The sequence below is a fragment of the Jaculus jaculus genome, chromosome 2 (assembly GCF_020740685.1).
Source record: "Jaculus jaculus isolate mJacJac1 chromosome 2, mJacJac1.mat.Y.cur, whole genome shotgun sequence".
NCBI classification, from domain to species: Eukaryota; Metazoa; Chordata; class Mammalia; order Rodentia; family Dipodidae; genus Jaculus; species Jaculus jaculus.
In genome coordinates, this window is record NC_059103.1 from 156,119,727 (window position 1) to 156,142,577 (window position 22,851).

The 22,851-nt window shown below is 40.9% G+C and overlaps 1 long non-coding RNA gene across 1 annotated transcript; it reads left to right on the top strand.

Moving 5' to 3' along the window:
• The first annotated feature begins 292 nt into the window (after nt 1-292).
• Nucleotides 293-13,492, top strand: LOC123458831. Its single transcript, XR_006635800.1, has 4 exons — nt 293-430; nt 7,556-7,639; nt 10,729-10,909; nt 12,915-13,492. It is a non-coding gene; the product is annotated as an uncharacterized LOC123458831 (long non-coding RNA).
• The last annotated feature ends 9,359 nt before the right edge of the window (nt 13,493-22,851 follow it).

The window sequence follows — 22,851 nt, forward strand, 5'->3', positions numbered from 1 at the left end:
GGTGGCCTCGAACTCACAGTGATCCTCCTACCTCTGCCTCCCAAGTGCTGGGATTAAAGGCATGCGCCACTGCACTCAGCTTTTTCTCCAATTTTTTAAAGAAAGTTTACAAGGCAAGCAACATTGTCTAGTTTCGTAGGCTAATAAACCTGAAAGTCGGGGAGGGGGTTAAGTATTTGCCAAGGTTAAAATTAGTTAATAAGCTAATAATTAAATTATTAATAAGTTAATAAATATCAGAGCAAGGGCTCAGAGTAATTTCAGGCTGATTTCAAGGACAAATGCTGTCATGTTTGCCTCTCTTCCTTGCCTTTGTATCTGGAGAGATAATGCAGCATCTTCCATGTAATCGGCATCAATAGACAATAAGCTTAATCAAATTGACTCAAGATGGGCAGTTGTCTCCTCTGAGGCTCCCTGACTGGATTAGGTAATTTTTATATGGGGTAATTTACTTCTCAAAGTTTAATATATATCAAAAGATATATTATTACTTTTATTTTTTTTCCTGGCATATAATTTCTTCCTGCCTCCATCCCCAAAGAAAAACAAGTTATAAGGAATATTTTTAAATGGTAAGACATTTACATTTTTCTGTGTGCCAGCACAGCAAAATTCCACAGAATAATTGGAAGAATTAGATGTTTTCATGATAATTAAGACCAAGGATCCATAAGGGACAGAGGGGGCTCAAGGATTAAAAATAAATAAATTGGGTTTTCTACCCAAATTAGTTGTTAACTAGAAAGGAATCTGGCACTCCTTTTATCAGGTATAATAACTATGCCACAAAGAGATCTGGGCTGTTTGGTGTCTCTTCCTTTCCAAAATGCAAACTTTACCAGATGTTATACTTTAAAGTCACATTACGTTTTTACTTAGGTTACTAACGTCTGCATATTTTCAATTCTTATCTGGGAAGAAGTTAGGAGGTAAGGCTGCAACAGAGAGGAAGTGGGAAAGAGGGAGAGCAGGTTTGTGTTGTGAAGTGATTGGTAGATCTTACTGAGCTGCATTGGCATGCCTGTTTCCCAGTGGGACCAAGGAGTAGCAGAATCAGCAAGCCTTTGTTAAATCTGACTGGTTCTGTAAGCTATAGTACTTGCTTGCTATCTAGCAGAAAGGGGAAAGGTAGTCTTCACAGGAGAATCTCATCACCCAAGTTCCACCAAGGCTGCAACCAGGCATCATCTGGAATTGGTATAACATAGAGGTAAGTGGCCCAGGGTTCCACTAACAGCTGCTTAATAAAATTACTGAATTTCTGTGAAAGTATTTAGTGGTAGATGATGGAGGGATTGCATATGAAGCTCTACTAGGTCTCCTCAGAGGTTTTCCTCTAACTTCCTGAGTCATAACTGGTTCTTCTTGTGCTCAGAGTGGGCTATCAGAGTCAGTCAAAGTGTCTAGTATTTAGGGATTACATGGGTCATGCTGCTCTTCTGACAGCGCACATGCTTTGGGCTTCTCCAGTGAACGTGATTCAAACCTCTCAGCCATTCCAGTGATGTGAAGACCTTAGAGGCCAAAAAAATCACCCATGATTAATGGAACTAGAAAATGCTTCACCCTGACCTGCCCCCATATCAATAGGCAGAGAAAGGAAATGGAAGTAGCTGTCATGTCAGAATTCAACTTTATACAACACTTCCCATAGCCTCCTAGGCACTTTATCTTACAAGTCTGTTCTCTGGGAATATCATGAGAAGTCATGCCAGAGAAAAGTAAGGTGCTTTGCATACATCTGTCTGCTTTTCTTGGGACCAACTTTAAAAATCAAAGTGGGAAGGGGAAAATTCAATGAAAGGGCTTAGGGAAGAAATGTAGGATCAGAATCCAAAGACGAGCAGAACACTGCTTCCACTTACGTTTTCTCTTTGATCACAATCTCAACTTAAGGACGGTGCAAAGTAAAGTCCCCAAAGAAGTAGCACAGCTTCCTACAAACTGCACCTGGAGCAGTCAGGGACCAGAGTTCTAGGTTGGCTCCCAGGCTTAGATCAGGATTCTTACAGAGATGACTCCTAACAATGCTGAGTTGTTTTTTTTTTTAATAGCACTTCTGTTTCATCTCACCAGAGATAAGTTTACTGATCCAAATTCTGTTCTAAGGACTACTATTGGTATGATAAACACCTATTTTTGGTCTACAGAAGAAGCAAATGGATTTTAGGCCATGTAACAGAGGACTTAAAGGCATGACAAAACACAGAGAGCCAGAAAGACCAGGCAATTAAATCCAAATGTGTGGAAGAGGACTGCTAGCAAAAGTCTAGCAAGAGGGCTGGAGAGATGGCTTAGCAGTTAAGCGCCTGCCTGTGAAGCCTAAGGACCCCGGTTCGAGGCTCGGTTCTCCAGGTCCCACCTTAGCCAGATGCACAAGGGGTGCACGTGTCTGGAGTTCATTTGCAGTGGCTGGAGGCCCTGGCGAGCCCATTCTCTCTCTCTCCCTCTATCTGTCTTTCTCTCTATGTCTGTTGCTCTCAAATAAATAAATAAAAACTGAACCAAAAAAATTAAAAAAAAAAAAAAGTCTAGCAAGACAAAATGGAGGCAAGCATGTCCAGGGCACCAACAGTGTACAGGATGCGTGGAATATAAGACTCTCAGAGAAAGAAACAAAACATGGCCCAGGTTCTGGAAAGTTCTCTGTTCATCAGTTATTATCACCCCATGATCACAGAAACAGGCTGTCAGTCATGGGATCTCTGCCAGCCAAGAGGTGAACCCCCACGCAAGAAAGCATGCCAGGCTTCTTTGCTTGCTTTGTTCTTGAAAACATTGCTAGTTTCTTCCAAAAGCCTGTTTTTCTCCACTGGCTGTTGCTGAGTGCAGACATCTTGGGCTATTCGGTAAGGCACTGGATAAGCCAGAGCAGACCTTCAGAACCCGAATATGTACACTACCACATACTATGGGGAGACAGGACATTCATTTCTGTGTGTGCCACACTTGGTCACCACGTGGTCACATTCTAGGAGAACACAGTGAACGTGTGAATGTGTGAGTCCATGCAGATTTCATGCTGACAAGACGACAGTGCTCTCCCACTTTGATCTTCATTGCCACACAGCAGCCAGGTGCTGGAGTCTTTCCTGTTCCTTGTAAAGCTGTGGTGGTCCTCCTCCTTCTTCCAGCAACCTTTGTATTTGATAAGTTGTGGGCTAGTATCTCCTTTAACGGCCACACTTCAATGTCCTCCAGGTGAGTCAGGTCAGACAGTAAGGCCAGAGACAAAAAAAAAATAAAACAAAAACAAAAAAAACCCCATGTCTTCTGAGTCCATGGCCTGGTTGTCATCTTCTGCGGGTACCTGGGTTCCCTGTGATCCAGAAAAACACGTGCACTGGCTTCCAGGCTGCGTATGTGACGTGGGCCCCAACAGGCCTTCTCGCAGCTCTGCTCCAAGCCTTTCCAGGAAGGGAAGGAGCTGTGCCCAGTGTTGGAACAGGCTTATATCCTGGCTCTCTAGGGTAGTGGGACATCCTCAGGCTGTCCATCCAAACAGAACTAGTTGCTGCAGCATGCCTACGTGATAAAATCTACTTCTGATGCCTGTCTAGCCTGAACTTGAGAGGAGAGAGGAAGAAACCCAAGAGGCCCAAAGCAGGCCTCAGAAGCCTCAGGCAAGGGAGCTGCTCTTAATGAATTGTTAAGGTACAATGTATTCTAACCTGCAGATCTTTGAGGAGATGGATTATAAACACATAGGACTGAGCTAGGACAAAGCCACGGTAAGATTTTACATACATATTTTGAAACAGTAGTTCCACAAAGGGTCTTTCTAAAGTACTTCCAGTCCACTTTACAGAAGAACAACAGAGTTTGAGATTAAAAAAGAAAAAAAAAATTAAAGTTTCACTCTGATATGGGACACTTAAGGAAAATAATTTTCAATTTTCACTTAAGGAAAATAATGTACTCCAGTATCACTCTTGTTAATGTTACACGTTTTTGAGTCAGCTTTTTAAGTATAGAAAGTATTGTTAACTTTGTAGGTCTTTTCCAGTGGTTCTTAGATATCCTCATCTCAGAGGGAATGCAATGACCAACCACTCTGATTCTCAGTTCAAAAGGAATAAAATGGTGGAACACTCTAGATGTTGTCCCAGAGGGGAAAAAATGATAGTCTACTTAGGAAGCAGTTTCAGCTGCCATGTTTAGAACTGCATTCTATAAATCATGCAGTCAGCCTGGTATTTATTGAAAAAGAACAAAAGGACTCCACCAGTAAAGATTAAGCACGCCTCATTTTTACCTTGACATACTTAGCATACACCTTTCTGGAAGGTAGCTACAGAGACTTCCCACAACCGACAGTAAATTCCTTTCATCATTTCCTCTTCTACATTGAAAGAAATTTACTGTTTGTTTTGAAAAGTCTCCCTAGTTATCTTCCAGAAAGGTATACCAAAATAGAAAGAAAGAAAGAAAGAAAGAAAGAAAGAAAGAAAGAAAGAAAGAGAGAGAGAGAAAGAGAGAGAGAGAGAGAGAGAGAGAGGGAAAGAAAGAAAGAAAGAAAGAAAGAAAGAAAGAAAGAAAGAAAGAAAGGAAGGAAGGAAGAGAAAGAAAGAAAGGAAAGAAGGAAGGGGAGAAAATGGTGACAAAAATTGTTATTTGTGAGGATTAAGGAAGGCAGAGTGTGTTTGGGCTTACAGTTTGAGGATACAGGGCATTATGGTGGGGAAGGCCTGGCAGCAGAAGCTTAGATACTTGGGAACATTTCATCTGCAGTCAGAAAGCTGAGAGGGATGAATGCTGATGCTCAGCTCTTTGTCCGTTTTATTCAGTGAAGGACTTTAGCTCCTGGGATGGTGCTGGTGGGCCTTTTCAACTCAGTTAACCTCACTGCAACTCCCTCACAGACATGCTCAGAGATTTGTCTTCTAGGTGATTCTAGATCCTGCCAAGCTGACAATCACTATTACCACCATCAGTGTTATAGATGAAGAAGCTGAAAAAACACTAACCTTGTTTTAAAACAATAGGGCAAATTTACAATGCTTCCTCTGGATCCTTTTTTTTCCCCTCAGCAAATGTTCTAATAGAAGAAGGTACCCATATCCATCAGCAGGTGAATAGATACAGAAAATGTGGTGTATATGCACAATGGCATTTTATTCAGCCGTAAAGAAGAATTAACTGATGTCAGTTAAAGGAGAATGGATGGACACAGAGATAAAAATGCTAAGAGAAATAAGCAGCTTCCTTATATTTTCTTTCAACTGCAGAATCCAGACTGAAAATATATGTGACATAAAAGAGGAAAGGGCCCAACAGAAGGGAGGCATGGTGCAAAAAGGATAAAGGGGAGTAACTTTAAGCAAAATATATGTCCCAGTATGAAAAGTCAGAATGAGCACTGAGGAGATAACTCAGAAAAATGCTTGCCTTCAAAGTACATGGACCTGAGTTTGATCTTTAGAAAACACATAAAAATTCCAAGTTTAATTGATAGTATGCATTCATAATCCCAGATCTGGGGAGGCAAAGACAGAAGGATTCTTAGGCATTGCTTGCCTTCTAGTCTGACCTAATTGGTGAGTTCTAGACCAATGAGAGAACTTGTTTCAAAAAAGAAAGAAAAAAAGTGACGGTGTGCCGGGTGTGGTGGCACATGCCTTTAATCCCAGCACTTGGGTAGCAGAGGTAGAAGTATCACCATGAGTTCAAGGCCATCCTGAGACTACATAGTTAATTCCAGGTCAGCCTGAGCCAGAGTGAGACCCTACCTCAAAAACCAAAAAACAAAAACCAACAAAAAAAGTGAACAGTGTTTCTGTGGAATTCTACTGGAAGTTGTCTTTTGACCTCTATATGCATGTGCACACATGTGCACTGATGCAGATGCACACACCCATATGCACACACTTATAAAAAAGTCATAATGAAACTAATGCTTTTGTCTAGTGAATATGCCCTAATTATAATAAGAAGAACAGAGAGCTCTCAGGATTCCTATCTCAGAGAAGAAGCAGGGGCACACAGCTAAGGAACACAGGACACTGATTTAAATAGCAGTGGGGGTTTAGCTGTTGCCCTGTTTCCCTCAGAATTATTTATTGTTCTCCCTGACACTCTTGATGAAAAGTTCCCTGACTTTGCTGCAATCTGTCTGATGTCTCTTCTTCCCATAAGCTTTTTTATTTCAGTGTGCTATTTTATAGAAAACAAATACCATTTTAGTACAGACACCTGAGCAATTTCCTTTTTATGAGCAGGAGAAAGTCTAAACAAGTAAGAGGTTAAAGTCAAGTTACAGTCCAATACATAAACACAGTGAAAATTAGGATTCACAATTCTTAACTGTTGCATTTCTGTACATACTAACCAGTAAAAATACATGGTTGCGGGCAGATGCCAGTCAAGAGGTGCATGCACGGCCAAATGTCAGTTATGAGCCATTTGGCCATGTTTGCCTTTCTGTGTGTAAAGGCATTTGTCTGCATCAAGTAATTGTTCATCTGATTCAAGACACAGATATTGCACTTTGTTTCCTGTGGCACGTTTCCATTCTGCATATGTGACATTAAGTGTTTCAGTCAGCTTTTTGTCACTGTAACAAATACTGAAGACAATCACCTCATAAAGAGAAGTTTTTTAGACTCAGTTTTGGAGGCTTTAACCCTTAGACTGGCCTCCTTGCTTTTGGGTCAACAGCAAGGCAGAACATTGTGGGGAGAGTATGGAAGAACAAAGCTATTTCTCTCATAGCCAGGATGGGGGGAAAAAGGAAGGAAAATAGACTGGAATTCTAGAATCCTTTTCTGAGGGCATACGCCCAATGACCTAAGGCTCTCCCACTCCACCCTGTATCCCTTTTAAAGATTTTACTACAGGCTCGGAACCAAGACTAACACAAGTACCATTAGGGAACATCTGAAAGCCCAAACAACAGTAAGCAATTTGCTTATACACATGTTGTCTCAGTTGCCCATCCATAAATCAGAGCTCATAAAAACACCTTTTGTGGTAGTTTGAATGTGAATGTATGTCCCTCATAACCTGAGTTTTGATTAAGGCTAAACTTCCCACTTAAGTCTCCAGCAGCTTGCTGGAGGAGGTGTCACTGAGAGTGGGCCTTGTAGTCCAGCTCTAAAGGCATGTTCAGAGCCAGTCTGAGCTCTGGCTATTGGTGCTTGCTGGCTGGTTTGGTTTTTCTGTCTCTGTTGTGGATGCTGAAGTGAGATACCTTCTTCCACCACTGATGGTGTTTCCCTGGATTCTGTAAGCCTGAAATAAACCCTTTCTTCCCATAAGGTACTTCAGGTTGGGTGTTTGTTCTAGCAACAAAAAGTAAGTAACACATTTTTTCCACATTGTCATAGAAAGCAAATGAGACCTCAGCAGAAAGCTCGTGGCCCAGTGGCTGCATGTACTATTTTTAAATAGACACCTACAGAACCTGAAGCTTATATTTTTCCCTTTATTCTTAAAATAACAAACACAAGATAACTTTACAAAGTCTTATGTCCTTTAGAGCTGAAAGGTCTTTTATTATTTCATCAAAAACATGTATTGTTAGAGATGCCAACTCTGTTTCTTTTTTTTTCAGACTTGCAGTAAGGAAATGCTAAAACATTGACAGTATCTGGACATCATGGCACACACCTTTAATCCCAGCACTCAAGAGGCAGAGGTAGGAGGATCAACCATGAGTATGAGGCCACCCTGAGCCTATATAGTGAATTCCAAGTCAGCCTGGACGAGAGTGAAACCCTGTCTTGAAAAGCCAAAAAAAAAACAAAAAAAAAAACACTGACAGTAAAAAGAAATTGTAATTTGAATTGCGACATTTAAGGCTTAAACTATTTTAAAAAGTATCTGAGGGCTGGAGAGATAGCTTAAGGAGCATACCTGCAAAGCCCAAGGACCCTGGTTTGATTCTCCAGGTCCCATGTAAGGCAGATTCACATGGTGGTGCATGCATCTGGAGTTCATTTGCAGGGTGGCTAGAGCTCTGGCATGCCCATTCTCACTCACTCTCTCCCTCTCTCTGTATCAAATAAATAAATAAAAATAAAAATATATTTTTAAAAGTATCTAAGAAAATTTTATATTCTCCAGATCTTAGAAGAGGTATACATTTTCAATTATACTTCTCTGCTATGCACTTGGTTCATATCAGAGCTGTTAAGTGAATCAATTAGTCATAATGTCATTTAACCTTTAAGTAACAAGCTTTGAATCTCTTGTAAATGAAAAGAAAGTTTATTGATATTGCAGGTAGCAAAATCAATTTAATCTTATGACTATGAAACAAATAGATCAGCATGTTTCCTAGTATGTGTTACACCCTTACTTATCTTAAACTTATTCCAATCTTTTTACACATGGACATGAGATGGTATAAAATACACATGGTTTAAATTTGTAATTAAGATCAAACACAACACAAATAAATCAATAAATAAGATAAAAACCCCAAGTTACCCATTCTTATCATTTTCTGGGGATAATTTGCTTTCTTGACGACAAACAGACCCATCTGGCTTCCTCTCAACAATCCCAGTTTTCTTGTCTGCAACCCAGAGTTACTCAGGTTGTGGGTACTGAGAACATAAGCCCCCATGATATGAGAGGGCACAGGACTCCTACTTGGCTCATGTGTACTAGCATATCAGTGAAGATCTAATATCCATGAATAATGTGATTTTAAAATCATAGATCTGAAGCAGCTGTATTTAAGAACTACACTTAGAATCACTTGACTAGAAGTAAATTATGACTTTAATGTTTATTGTAGTAAATTATATTCCAAATGATAGTTCTTCCTTTTTGGGCAAAATTCTTTGACTAAAAAATGGTAGAATTGAGCCAGGCAATGACACACACCTTTCATCCCAGCACTCAGGAGGCAGAGGTAGGAGAATCACCATGAGTTCCAGGCCACCCTGAGACTACATAATGTATTCCACGTCAGCCTGTGCTAGAGTGAAATGCTACCTCAAAAAACTAAACAACAACAACAAAAGGCAGAATTGTGTATATTTTATCCATCACTTCACCATTTTTTTCCACAAGTTAGTGGATGCCAAGCTGTGGGAAACACAGAAGAGAGAGATAGTTCTGGACTTGACTTTGGGAACTGGCTGGGAAATGTGACAAAATTTTTAATCAGAAAGTTTACAGCACAGCATAGTCAGAGTTGGACAGCAGAGGGGCATTTCACACAGGTGACATCTCAAGCCCCCAAATGAAGGGATAATGTGGAGAATAAATAGATGGAGGGGAGTCAGTGTGCAATGAAGGGAGCACTTTGGATAATCATTTCAGACCAGGCCACGAATTTGAGACTGCGATGGCAGAGAGGCAAGTTGTAGTCAGTTTTCAAATGTTCACCTAAGTCATGCCAAAGAGGTCTTTATCAGACTGGAGGATTTTATTATGCTCAGAGCTGAGCTTCAGAAATACTTGCCCAGCTGAAGGTGAAGAGCATTGAAAAACATTGTGGAGTTGAGAGTTGGACAGGCAGCCACAGAACTGACAAGGGAACGTCATGCAAATCTTAAGCAAAAGAATGGCTGTAGCAGTGGAGATTTGTGAAAATGGATTCTACTGGCAGGGAAATAAGTCTTAAGTTTTATTTTTTTTAATATATTTTATTTATTTATTTGAGAGAGAAAGAGGGAAGAGGGAGGGAGGGAGGGAGGGAGGGAGGGAGGGAGAGAGAGAGAGAGAGAGAGAGAGAGAGAGAGAGAGAGAGAGAGAGAGAGAGAGAATGGGTACGCTAGGGCCTCCAGCCACTGTAAATGAATTACAGATGCATGTGCCCCTTGTGCATCTGGCTTACATGGGTCCTAGAGAATTGATATTTTGGTTTTGCAGGCAAACACCTTAACCATTAAGCAATCTCTCCAGCCCCAGTCTTAAGTTTTTTATTAGCACAATCACACAGAAAATTATATTCCCTTATGCTGAGTTTGCTGTCTTTTAATTTACATCATCCTAGTCTAAGTTCATCAAACGTCATTAAGCAAAAAATAAAGCTCCTGCTTTGTCCTATTTGGCTACTATCTCATTCCTTTGCTCTTGTCAACTTTATAATTATGGTTCTGAAAAGAACATCTGGAGTTGTAAAAATCGTTAATGATTCTCTCTTACTTAATTTCCATTAGACATGAGAGAGATGATTTGATGCTGATATAAGATATAAGTCTGAATGACTATACCAGCACTGCCTGTAGGGTATCTGCTCCATTCAGGTGTCCGGTGGAGTTAGTATTTAATTATTTCTCTGAAGTATTGAAGTCCTGCCATTGTCAGTCACTGTTTCAGCCTCTGGGAGACAATGGTGAATAAAGCCTCTTTTCTCATGAAATCTACATATTAGTCATGGGACACAGAATATACAAAGAATAAGCAAATAGGTGAGTTGTGCAATGAATTAAGACACAGCAACATGTTTACAGCAACATGTTTATGAAACATATGAGATGCTTGGATACCATTGCTATTCTTTCCTTTTTGCTTTCTCTTTTCTTGTTTGAAAGTCAAGCAGAGAAAATATATAGCTTAAGAGAAGGAAAGAATGAAGAGGTCCTCAAAAATAGAAGAAGTCAAGAGCTGATAATCTGTTACTGTCTTTTCAAATAGTCATTAAAGATGTAAGAGGTACTGATCAAATAAGTGGTACTATAGACTGACCAGAAGTGATCCACCCCTCTGGACTCATGAGACAGTACTTGCTTTGTTCAGTTGGCTCTTCCTCATCTTTCTATTTTCCAGGGCTGTTGAAGAGGGAGAGATGCTGCCTCAGCAGATCTTTGTCTCCATGGCTGAGACAAGGATGTATTACCAAACTCTGGGCCACAGTGGAGGCTTTAGCTTGTCTCACCACCTCTTTGCCCTTCTAACACAGTGAAGAGAGTGCTGAAAAGCTGGGGCCTCTCAGGAAGCTGTCAAGAAAGTAGGTATCCTCAGGTCTGTAAGTTTCCCCAGACAAGAGTCAATTACCAGGCTGTTTGAAACAGTCTTGTTAGCAAAATGTCTTTGAACAATCATGAAAATATACGGCAAAAGTGTCATTTGTTTTGATCAAGGGTTAGGTAGGGCTGGAGAAATGGCTTAGTGGTTAAAACAATTGCATGCAAAATTTCAGGATCCAGCTTTAATTCTGCAGGACCCATGTAAGCCTAATGCATAAAGTGGTGCATGCTTCTGGAGTTTGTTTGCAGTGGTTGGAGGCCTTGATGTTTCCATTCTCTCTCTTCTCTTTCTCTTTTTCTTTCTATTTCTCTCAAATAAGTAAAAAAAAAAAATTAAAAAGAGTTAAGTAAGTTTCAATGTTTGGATTTACAATCTCACAAGTGGAAAGTTGGGATCCACAATGAGTTGTAAGCTTCTGTCTATGACAGCTGTTTTAGATTATTTTGTGTATATTTGTGTTTCACATTATTCAACTACTTCACCCCCTGCCCCACCACACGCATGATACTTCAACTATGGATAAAGTGGAACAAAATTACTGAGAAAGAGTTTAGGAATTGAAGCCATCCTTGTAGCTTCTAAATGTGCCACCTTGGGTTTTGCTCTGTGTAGCACCTGTGGCCTCATGGGATTCATTCTTCCATGAGTGTTGTGGATCCATGGTTGGTCCAAGCCCTCAGTCTCAACCCTCTGGGTATATGACCCTATTGAATCTAATGGCTGTGTGCTTCGTGTAGGAAAGGGCTTGCTTGATTTTTGGGAAAGCTACTCAGAGAAATCTCTTCCTAACTGGGTGGTACCTTGATGCCATTCCCAGAAAGTGGGAGCTGTTTTGCCTCCACATAGGGGTTCCATGGGAGGACACAGCTGAAGGTAACACAAGAAGGAACAGGAACACTGACACCATTGACTCCTGTAGATATCAGCATGCAAGCCTGTCAATCCTCTGTCACTGCATAAGCCACTGTGGGAAGTTGTTAGTGACCCACAGCAGCACATGCACCATTGAGATTAAGATACCTATTTCAGCTGTAGGCACACACCTATAATTCCAGGTTCTAGGCCAACCTGGGCTACATAGTGAGCCCTCCCTCAAAAGAAAGAAAGGGAGCTGGGCATGGTGGAACACATCTGTAGTAATTCCAGTGCTTGCATTTGGGTTCTGTCAGTGCTTGGAAAAGCTTACGCACCTAATGCTGAGTAGGTAGGAGTGTTGCTCTAATTTCGAGGCCACTCTGAGACTACATAGTGAATTTCAAATCAGCCTGGGCTAGAGCAAAATCCTACCTCAGAAAGAAAGAAAGAAAGAAAGAAAGAAAGAAAGAAAGAAAGAAAGAAAGAAAGAAAGAAAGAAAGAAGGAAAGAAAGGGAAAGAAAGAAGGAAGGAAGGAAGGAAGGAAGGAAGGGAAGAAAGAAAGAAAGAAAGATCCATACTTTTAAGTTTTTATTTGCCAGCAACACCAATCAAAAGCATTGTACAAATGACACACACAAAAACTCACTGGTCTGAAGCATAAGCCCCACCTTAAATATGCATAGCAGGGTCACGGAATATTTGAAAACTTGACACAGACTTCCGCACATCAAGAAAACATTCCAATCGGATTCCTCTTGTAAGTGGATCTAGAGTTTCTTATTAATATTAATGAGATACAGCTTATGTAATTCTAAGGTTATTTTACCAGGCAAGCACAAATGGTTAAAACACTAAAAACATTATTGAACATATTCCAGAGAAGATCAATAATTCTAATATTAGCTTTTTACTTCCACTTTCCTTTCTTCAAAGCATTTGGAAACTATGTTCCCTCTTTATAGACTGAAACAATAATACTTTCTTGAGCTAACTATGAACAACGTGTATTAGCAAGCTTTCTGTTTGTGGGAGAATGGTGAATAATCACTACTGTGGTTTTGGAAAGTGCATTGAAACACGTCTCAAGGACATAGTCAAAAAGTTTAAGACTCTTCTGCACTTTTTACAGGAAATCAGTTACCTGGGGAAATGAGCCTCAAGCCCACAAGGTTGCTGAAGTGGTCGATGGTTGAAATCAATTGAGTCTTTAATTGCACCCCACGCTACAGCATCTGTTTGCATCACTTCTCTGAAGGTGGAAAGAAGCTGACTTAAGTCGTTTCACAGAAATTGCTTAATAATTAATTCACCTCCTCAGAGGTGGCCAGCACACTCAGTGGGTGAGACAGACTCTGACTAAGGATAACAAAATTGAATTACACATCGCTGTTTTGTGTAATCTTGACTTAATCCCTTGGCTCATCTGGTGGTTTCTCTGCAGAATAGAACTAGCAGTCATGACAAAATCTCCATCTTGAATTTGGGTTCTATCAGTGCTTGGAAAAGGTTACATGTATAATGTCGAGTACATTCCCCTTTTCGGGCCTAGACATGTTAGCTCATTATTTAGCTGAAAAATTTTGAAGATTAATTAATGACTGTACAGATGGTAGGGACAATGCTGGTTCTTTGTTTCACTGTGACTTCACCATTGTGACTTGGCTCTAACAGATCTGCATGTCTTCTTCAATAAACTGTGTGAACTGATATTATTTCATGTGGAAAATGTATTATCAAAAGGTCTTTGTATGTTATGACATAAGAAAGCAGAATCTCAGAGTCAGGATGTTCTTACAAATCTTCATTTGATATTTTTTGGCCAGATACTGCCTAGGCAGTAAAGTAAGGAGTAGAAAAAAAAAAGTTTTATTTTAAAAATTAGATTGAAAAATAGATAAAATAGTTAATATTCTTTGTAAGCTTGATTGGATTTAATTTATTCTTTTAAAAAATTTTATTTTAGAGAAAGAGAGAGAATTGGTCAGCCACTGTAATCAAACTGCAGATGTTTGTGCCACCTAGTAGGCATGTGACCTTGTGCTTGCCTCACCTTTGTGCATTTGGCTAATGCAGGATCTGGAGAGTAGAACATGGGTCCTTAGGCTTCACAGGCAAGTCTTAACCACTAGGCCATTTCTCCAGTCCCTGATTGGATTTAGAATTACCATGAAAACACATCTCTTGGATGTATCTATGGCAGTGGTTCCAGAAAGGTAAAACTGAAAGGGAGAAATCACTTAATATGAGCAGCAAAATTGATGGCCTGGGGACTGAGTGAGAAGGTGTTGTAGTCAGGTTCACATTGCAGGCAGAAAACTCCCAACCAAGGGTAGCTTGTGGGAAAAAGATTTAGTTTGGCTTATAGACAAGAGGGGCAGCTCCATGATGGCAGGGCAAAATGATGGCATGAGCAGAGGGTGGACATCACGTCCTGGCCAACATCAGATGAACAACAGCAACAGGAGAGTGTGACAAACACTGTAAGGAGAAGCTGATTATAACACCCATAAGCCCACCCTCAATAATACACTGCCTGGGGGGGGGGGGGATGGGGAAGGCTTTAATTTCCAAATCGCCATCAGCTGGGAACCTAGCATTCAGAACACCTAAGTTTAGGGGGACACCTGAATCAAAGCACCACGGAAAGGAAGAGTGATCTGAGAAGCAGAGCTCACCTCTCTTTGCTTCCTGAAGGTGGTGCGACATGACCAGTGGTCTCACACGCCTGCTGCCATGACTTCCCTTCCAGGATGGACTGTATGCAAGGTCTCACACTAAGCTAAAATAAACCCTTCCTCCCTCAAGTTGCTGGTCCTCAAGTATTCAGTCATTGCAGTGATAAAAGTAACTAATAAGGGCTGGAGAGATGGCTTAGCAGTTAAGAGCTTGCTTGTGAAGCCTAAGGACCCCGGTTTGAGGCTTGATTCCCCAGGACCCACGTTAGCCAGATGCACAAGGGGGCACACGTGTCTGGAGTTTGCTTGCAGTGGCTGGAGGCCCTGGCGCACCCATTCTCTCTCTTTCTCTTTCTCTCTCTCTCCCTCTTTCTCTCTCTGTTGCTCTCAATTAAATAAATAAAAAAATTAAAAAGTAACTAATAATATAGAATGCATTCTTTTCTTTTAATTTTTGTGGTTTCAATACATCTGGAATATTGGAAATACATCTGATAATAAACTAAGCCTTTAATAATTATTGATAAATAATTAGGATTACATTGAATATATTGTATTGACTTCTTTGATATGGTCTGTCCATTTCCACCAAGGACTTGAGTCAGTTTGAAAAATATATACAGGAGTCTAGAGAGACATGGTTCAGTGGCTAAAGGCACACTTGTTTTCAAAGCCTGATGTTTCAGTTCTGATAGCTTGGGTTTGACTCCACAGTGCCCATGTAAAGGCCAGATGCACAAAGTGGTGCATGCATCTGAAGTTCATTTGCAATGGCAAGAGGCTCTAGTTCACCCATTCTCTCTTCCTCTCTCTCTACCTCTTTTTCTCTCTCTCTCTGCTTGCAAGTAAAAAAAATTCTAATTTAGACAGAAAAATCTATATAAACAGGGGTCTGGAGAGATGACTCAGCAGTTAAGGTACTTGCCTGCAAAGCCTAGTGACCTGGGTTCGATTCTTCAGTACCCATGTAAAATCAGATGCACAAAGTGGCACATGCATTTGTTTTCTCACAGTGCCTAGAGGCCCTGGCATACCTAGTCTTTACCTTGTTCTTTCTCTCTTTCTCTGTGTGAAAATACATAAGTAAAAATATTTCATGTATATATATTTACAATAAAAAACTAACATAAGTAAATGAGATTAATAAAACAAAGAAAGTATTGGAAAGAAAATGGCAAACACAACATTGGTGTATAAATGCTAGAGGTTAGCATCAATTATCACTGTTTTGCCCAAGCAAAAGAGAAAACAAAATCAATTGCATAGTGTTCAGTGACCTTGAAACCAAACAAAAGTGGTTATTCAGAAGTATCTTGTGCTTTCTTGACTGGCATTCCCAGGGACCATGTCCTGGGTCTTCATGTATACCACAACTATTGTCAGCATTACCAGTGTGATATGGATATTTCTTGAAGCACTCTACAATACCATGTGGCAAAATTAGACTAAGCCATATTTAAGCAAAATACTTCCTGATGGTGTGAAGTAGTGCAATTTACACATGCAATTCTCTGACAGGGAACATTTAACTGTCATGACAATGGGACTCACTTTGGGACCAGGCACACTGAAGTGAATACTAGTCTACTTACTAACCACAGGATGTCTGCCCCAGAACCACTCCTGCTGGCCTCATCTGCAAAGCAAAGGTAACTCATGGGTTCATGGGATGCTGTTATAAGCACAGGACTAGGTAAATGTTGGCAGAGCCAATTGACAGAGTGCTCCAAGGATGGTGACTTTCTTTGGGAGATGAGAAGAGCATCATATCCTGCAGGCATTTCTACTGAGGCAGCTCTCCTGGGGTGGGGTGAGGAGGTGGGAGGACTGTGTAAGAGGCAATTAAAGTTGCCCAGAAGCTAAGTCAGCCACTGACTGATGAAGGAGCCCACAGGCTGTGTAAGACTCCCCTTAGCACATTTGTAGGAAGACTGGCCAGCTCACAATAAAAGGTGGGTAGCGACAACGGTAAAATTCCTCCTCAGAAAACTTGAAAGCTGTTTCAATGTGTTGACCAATAGTTACTGTATTATACCATTTGCTATGTGGCCAATGAAATAATTCACAACATAAACTCCCACCATATGCAACATTAAGTATTAATATTAAGTCACAAATTCTCTCTGATGAGATTATTACAAATATGTCCTAATTACTTAAGACTCCAAGAATATCCTGATGCTAGTGTTTTGCTCATAATTAAAAATAATTAAATTGGGGGCTGGAGAGATGGGTCAGTGGTTAAGGCACTTGCCTGCAAAACCAAGACTCAGATTTGATTCCCTAGTACCTATGTAAAGCCAGATGCACAAAGTGATACATGCATCTGGAATTCATTTGCTGTAGCTGGAGGCCTTGCTGTGCCCATTATATCTCCCCCTCTTCTATTGCTCTCTTCTTGTAAATAAATAAATAAATGAAAATATTTTTAAAAATAATCATCCACAATGAGCTTTTGATCAGAGAAACCTACAAGGTTTCCTAAAAGAATGACAGATTTCTGTCAGAGTACTTGATGACCTACCAAACGTTAGTGGTAAGACTCTATTGCTGAAGACTCCATATGCAGCTGACACATAAAATGGAACGGCATGGCTGGAAGCCAGGAGAGAGTCAGTCCCCAGACAGTCAGCGTGTCTAGTGCCAGAAGGTGCTACAGGGGCGACTGGGGGAAATAACCAATATCTCTCCAAGCAACTCATGGTCTAACCTACTTAGCAACAAATAACCGGTTGTGATGCCCACACAAGTGCAATAGTGGCACACAGCCATGGTGGGGAACCAACTGCTCTTGATTTGGCTAACTGATCCCCTCAGTGGTATGGGACCCATAGCTGGAGCTGGGAAATAAGTCAGAAGCATATCCAAACATAAGCCCTCTCTCCAATATCAAGCTACCATCAATCATGGGCTACAAGAGGGCCTACACCTATTAATCTCTCTCTAAAAAAAAGTACGGGTTATTTCATTTGTCCTGGAACTAACTTACTTTCCGTTGGAGAATCTGCTTCTCTTTTTCAGATAGATGCAGATCGTAAGGAGAGAGCCACCCCATCAAAAAAGCCCCTGCTAGCCGGGCGTGGTGGCGCACTCCTTTAATCCCAGCACTCGGGAGGCAGAGGTAGGAGGATCACCGTGAGTTCAAGGCCACCCTGAGACTACAGAGTTACTTCCAGGTCAGCCTGGACCAGAGTGAGACCCTACCTTGAAAAACCAAAAAAAAAAAAAAAGCCCCTGCAGAAACTAAGGAAAATTAATGAAACAAGCAACGGTGCTCTTTTCCTGATGAACCAGATACCAGCACAAGGGGGAAGGAAACCAACACAGAGAAAAATCAACTCCTACCAAATCAGAGAGCCAGAGCCTCCGAGGCCCCCAACACCTCATCACTGAAGCAGACCAAAAATGAACCCAACATGGCTCAGGGAAATTTTGTGGAAGAGGGGGCGGAAAGAATGTCAAAGCCACATGCTGGGTCAGGATATGCAGAGACATTTATCGTACCAATAACTGTGGGCTAACTCTACAAGGCATGACCCATATACCTCAACAAGGAGGGGCCAATGGGGAGGGGTTAGGTCATGGATGAGCCTAATAATGCTACCAAACTGCCTGTATTTGCTGAATAGAAAACTAATAAAAAATAATTATTTTAAAAGAATAAAGTGAAATATTCAGACTTTAAGACTAAAATACATGGAATGAAGGAAACAGTAAGTATCACTTTATAAGTGTTGGCATTTGCTTGCAGATCCTCAGTGCTAAGCCTGTCTGTTTTTCTGAGTTCCAACGTGTGTATATGTGTGTGTGTGTGTGTGTGTGTATGAACTTTTTCTTTTCTCCCTTTCTATTTCTTCTTTGGATCCTAGCCAAAATCCTAAGCATGCTTTCTCATGTACCGTGAATTTTCTCACTGCTTCTTTGAAGACCTCCTGCTTGGCAACTCCATTGTGAAACCTGCCTAATTTCTAGACCCTAACGCAGAGTGATTTTTCTCTTCCCTGCTATCCCTTGCCTTCCTCCCAGCAGCTGTTGAGACTTGCAGCCTTCCTGCCCTATGGTTTTTCTCTAATAGCTAATAAATTTTCCTCCAGCTTTAAAGAAAACAAAACAAAACAAAACAAAATAAAAAACCAGCGTTCACAGTTTGGTTTTGCCCCTCAGTTTCTGGCTTTTTTTTTTTTTTTCCTTTTTTACTTGTCTTGTTAGTTGAGGAGGGTTGATGTATGAATTGTTTTTCACTTAATAATCTTTCCAGCGGCCTTGGTGACTATGGATTTTCTAATACATTTGGATGAATGGTGTCATAAAAGTGGAGACATTAGTCAAGATAGAAGTGGCCACATTTTACAGTCAAATTCATAAATCACAATGAGAAAGAGTCCAATGCTGGCTTTCACCAGGCTTCCTCCACATAGCTGTGCTGCTTGACAGTGTGGTTAAGAGGGATTCATGAACATCTGATTCACTGATAAAAATGTCAGACTGAGCCATTGGTCCAGGGTAAGCACTCAATTCATGGACCATGAATTTTCTTTTAGAAATGTAGAATCTAAGATATCTCCCTATACCTACTGAATTGGCATCTGCCTTCCAGGGGATGTATATGCAAATTAATGGAAAAAACTGTAGAGTGCTATCATAAACACTTTGCAAGAACTATATGGGGTGGGGTGGTGCATGCTTTAATCCCAGCACCTGGGAGGAAGCCTTGGGAGGCTTGTTGTGAGCCTAAGGCCAGTTTGGAGCTATTGACTGAGTTCCTGGTTAGCCTGGGCTATAGTGAGACCCTACCTTGGAAAAGCAAACAAACAGAAAAAGAAACATTTGAGCTAGATCTCATCCTTCACTTTTCACATTCTCCTCCCTAGACCTTAATCCAAAGAAGGCTATTTCTTTTTTTTTAATTTTTTTTATTGTTTATTTATTTATTTGAGAGCAAGAGACAGAGAGAGAAAGAGGCAAACAGACAGAGAGAGAGAGAGAATGGGCGCTCCAGGGCCTCCAGCCACTGCAAACGAACTCCAGATGTGTGAGCCCCCTTGTGAATCTGGCTAACGTGGATCCTGGGGAGTTGAGCCTCGAACCGGGATCCTTAGGTTCACAGGCAAGCGCTTAACCGCTAAGCCATCTCTCCAGCTCCAAAGAAGGCTATTTCATTTGCATGTGATCTTGTTATTATAAAATCTTTAAGATTGGGAAGACTGTGCTAGAGAACTGGGAGGGGGCAAGTGCCTTGGATTTAGTTGGAACCTCTCTCCATTCGGAGCAACTGTAACTGTGGACTTGGCCTGCCTCACTTTGGTTGGTTGTAAAAATCTCTTTATTTAGTTTGTCTCAATGATTTGCTGAAAAACATGATCTTCGCAATTCACTGATGCATGTTTGAACTACTATGCTGTCTTCATTTGATACAGTACATTTTCCTTTAGATCAGCATCACCTACAAGTCTCCCACTGACTGGTGTCTTTGCTAATTTATTTCTCTTTCTATGAAAAGATGTTTTTATCTGTATTTTATTTCTTTTTTATGTTAAAATCAACAGGTCCAATCTACATGAGTACATCATAAAAGTTTGTCTTGAAAATTTTAAAGTGCACATTTCTAAGAGAAAATATGAAAGTTGTGGTTTTCTAAAATAACAATATAGGAGCCTGGAGAGATGGCTTAGCGGTTAAGCGCTTGCCTGTGAAGCCTAAGGACCCTGATTCAAGGCTCAACTCCCCAGGACCCACATTAGCCAGATGCACAAAGGGGCATGTGCGTCTGGAGTTTATTTGCAGTGGCTGGAGACCCTGGTGCTCCCATTCTCTCTGTATGTCTCTCTCTCTGCCTCTTTCTCGCTCTGTCTGTCGCTCTTAAATAAATAAATAAATGAATAAATAAACAAAATTTAAAATAACAATATAATTGTGGTACTGTTCCATCACAATGAATAAGAATTAAAAAAAAGAAATATTATGGCACATTAGTAACCAAACAAGAGAAAAAAATAAAATATTGAATAAGAAGTCATGAGATACATATTTTTAATTTTTATTTATTAATTTATTTGGCAGAGAAAGAGGGAGAGAGGAGATGGGTGCGCCGGGGCCTCCAGCCACTGTAAACGAACTCCAGATGCATGTGTCCCCTTGTGTATCTGGCTAACGTGGGTCCTGAGGAATCGAACCTGGGTCCTTTGGTTTTGCAGGCAAACGCTTTAACCACTAAGCAATCCCCCTCCAGTCCAAGATACATATTTTAAAAATGATCTCATTAGAGGCAATGAGATAGTAAGGACCATGGAAAACACATTTAAGGCCACTTCATCCTATTATGATATTTCCACCTAAAAGGATAGGCTCCCCATTTCCAGATGTAAGTGGATACAGGCCACAGTGGATGTCACTGTGGCCTCTTGGTTCCTTGGAGATCCGAATGAGTTAGGAAAATGAGAAGTCTCTCTTATGATTTCTGAGTTTCTGATATGATTTTCATCTTTGTATTTCTATAGTACAAAACTGATCTCTTAGATTAGTCTTTTAGTTTCCATGATAAAGAAAAATGGGGCAGATCCTCTGAGCAAGGGTATCCTGGTGTTCGCAACTTACTAGTCTGTGGGCAGCACTACGGGAACTGAATGACATCCACTGATCTCCCTGGCTCACTCACTGCCCTGCCCAGCTTGCCAAGCCTTCTCTCTGGACATATGGGTCTACAGGAAATACCCTCCTGGTGTCCCTTCCCGTCCTGCTGCAGCATCACTCTGGTGGTGCAGCAGTGCCAGGCCCTGCCTTCCTGGCCCTCAGCTCATCGCCTCCTGCCATCCAGCTGGCTCTTCAAAGCCCTCCCCTGGGGTCTAGTCACTGCTCTGCTCCCTTGCCTCCCAGGCAAGAACCTCCTGCTCCCACCTGTCCTCAGTTGCTGGACTACCCTGTGCAAACTGCACATCATGCCCATACTTTCCAGAAGGACAAGCTCCCTACTATAACAGCTTACCAATGGGTGCTCGCCTCTGTTTCCAGCCAGGACCTGTCTGAAAGGAGATTTTTCTCACCAAACAGCTCTTGGGATGATTCATAAATAGGGTAAATCACAACAAGGTAATGTAAAAAGGCTTCTTTAACAGATGAACAACTAAAAAATAGCCATCCTGGGCTGTTGAAACTAATCTCAGTTTGGGAATTGGGCAATAAAAAAGAATGAAGCAAGCCAGCTGTGATGGCTCATGTCTGTAATTTCAGCACCGCAGAGGGCAAAATAGAAGGATCACCATGAGTTTGAGGCCAATGTGGGATGCACAGAGAGCGCTAGCTCAGCCTGGGTTAGAATGAGGTACTGCCTCAAAAACACAAAGAGTATAAAAAGAAAGAAGGAAGGAAGAAAGGAAGGAAGGAGAAGAAAGAAAGAACAAAAAGAAGGGCTGGGGAGCTGGTGCAGCGTCTTCTAGAGAAGGAGCTCTTTGACTTGGGGCCACATCATCATACTATTTATTGGTCCCCCCCACCCATTCCCATAGCCATAAATTTATGACTCTTGTCTCTCATTGGGGGCGGGGGGAAACCAAACATTTTTATTGATCTGTAGTATAGCTCCATATCTAGAATTGGTCCAGACTTAGTTAAATGGATGAGGGGAGTATGTGATACACAGTTTCATCGAATCTCAATGCTAAGGTGAAGCAAGAAACTCTTTTAGAGAATTTTCTTTTAGAAATTTAGGGAGAAAAAAGACTCAAAAATAATTTGTGAAGTCTGAAGTGTTAACTTCAGCAAATACAAAGCAAGCACACACTTGACCCAGAGCAGGAATTAGTTTTAATGAATATGGAAACAGTCTCAGAACAGAACACATTGAGTTGTAATTAATTTACTTTAAAGTCATGATTTAAAAACCATATAATGGCCCTTAAGAACTAATTTGGTTACACAGACATGATTCAGGTAACCTGATCTTTTAAAAAAAAGTGTTGAGTCTCTTGAAGAGATTTATTTTCCTTGGAGAAACAAATGAAAAGCAATAGTTAATGTGGACTCAAAGGCTGTGTGTAGCTAGATCTTGCAGCAATCACTAGAAAATATTCACCACAGAAATAAGAAGAGAGCAAGAAACCCAATGCTAAATTCCTGAATATCCCTGTGATGGCTGCTGGGTTGGACAGGCAACACAGGGCTGTGTGGGTCCACATTGCTGTGGTTACCTTATGTGACATTTCAGAAAGCTGTTTGAGGTAAGAGGGAAGCAACAGAAAGGAGACTTTCTTACCTTTCTTACTAATTGCTATTTTTCGTCTCCTTTTCCAGTCACATCTGAAGACTTCTAGGTATCTTCAAAGTGGTAAGGGGTTGGTGGGATCTAAATGAGCATGTTGGATGGCTTAAAGGTAATAGTGATAAAGGTCCAGGACA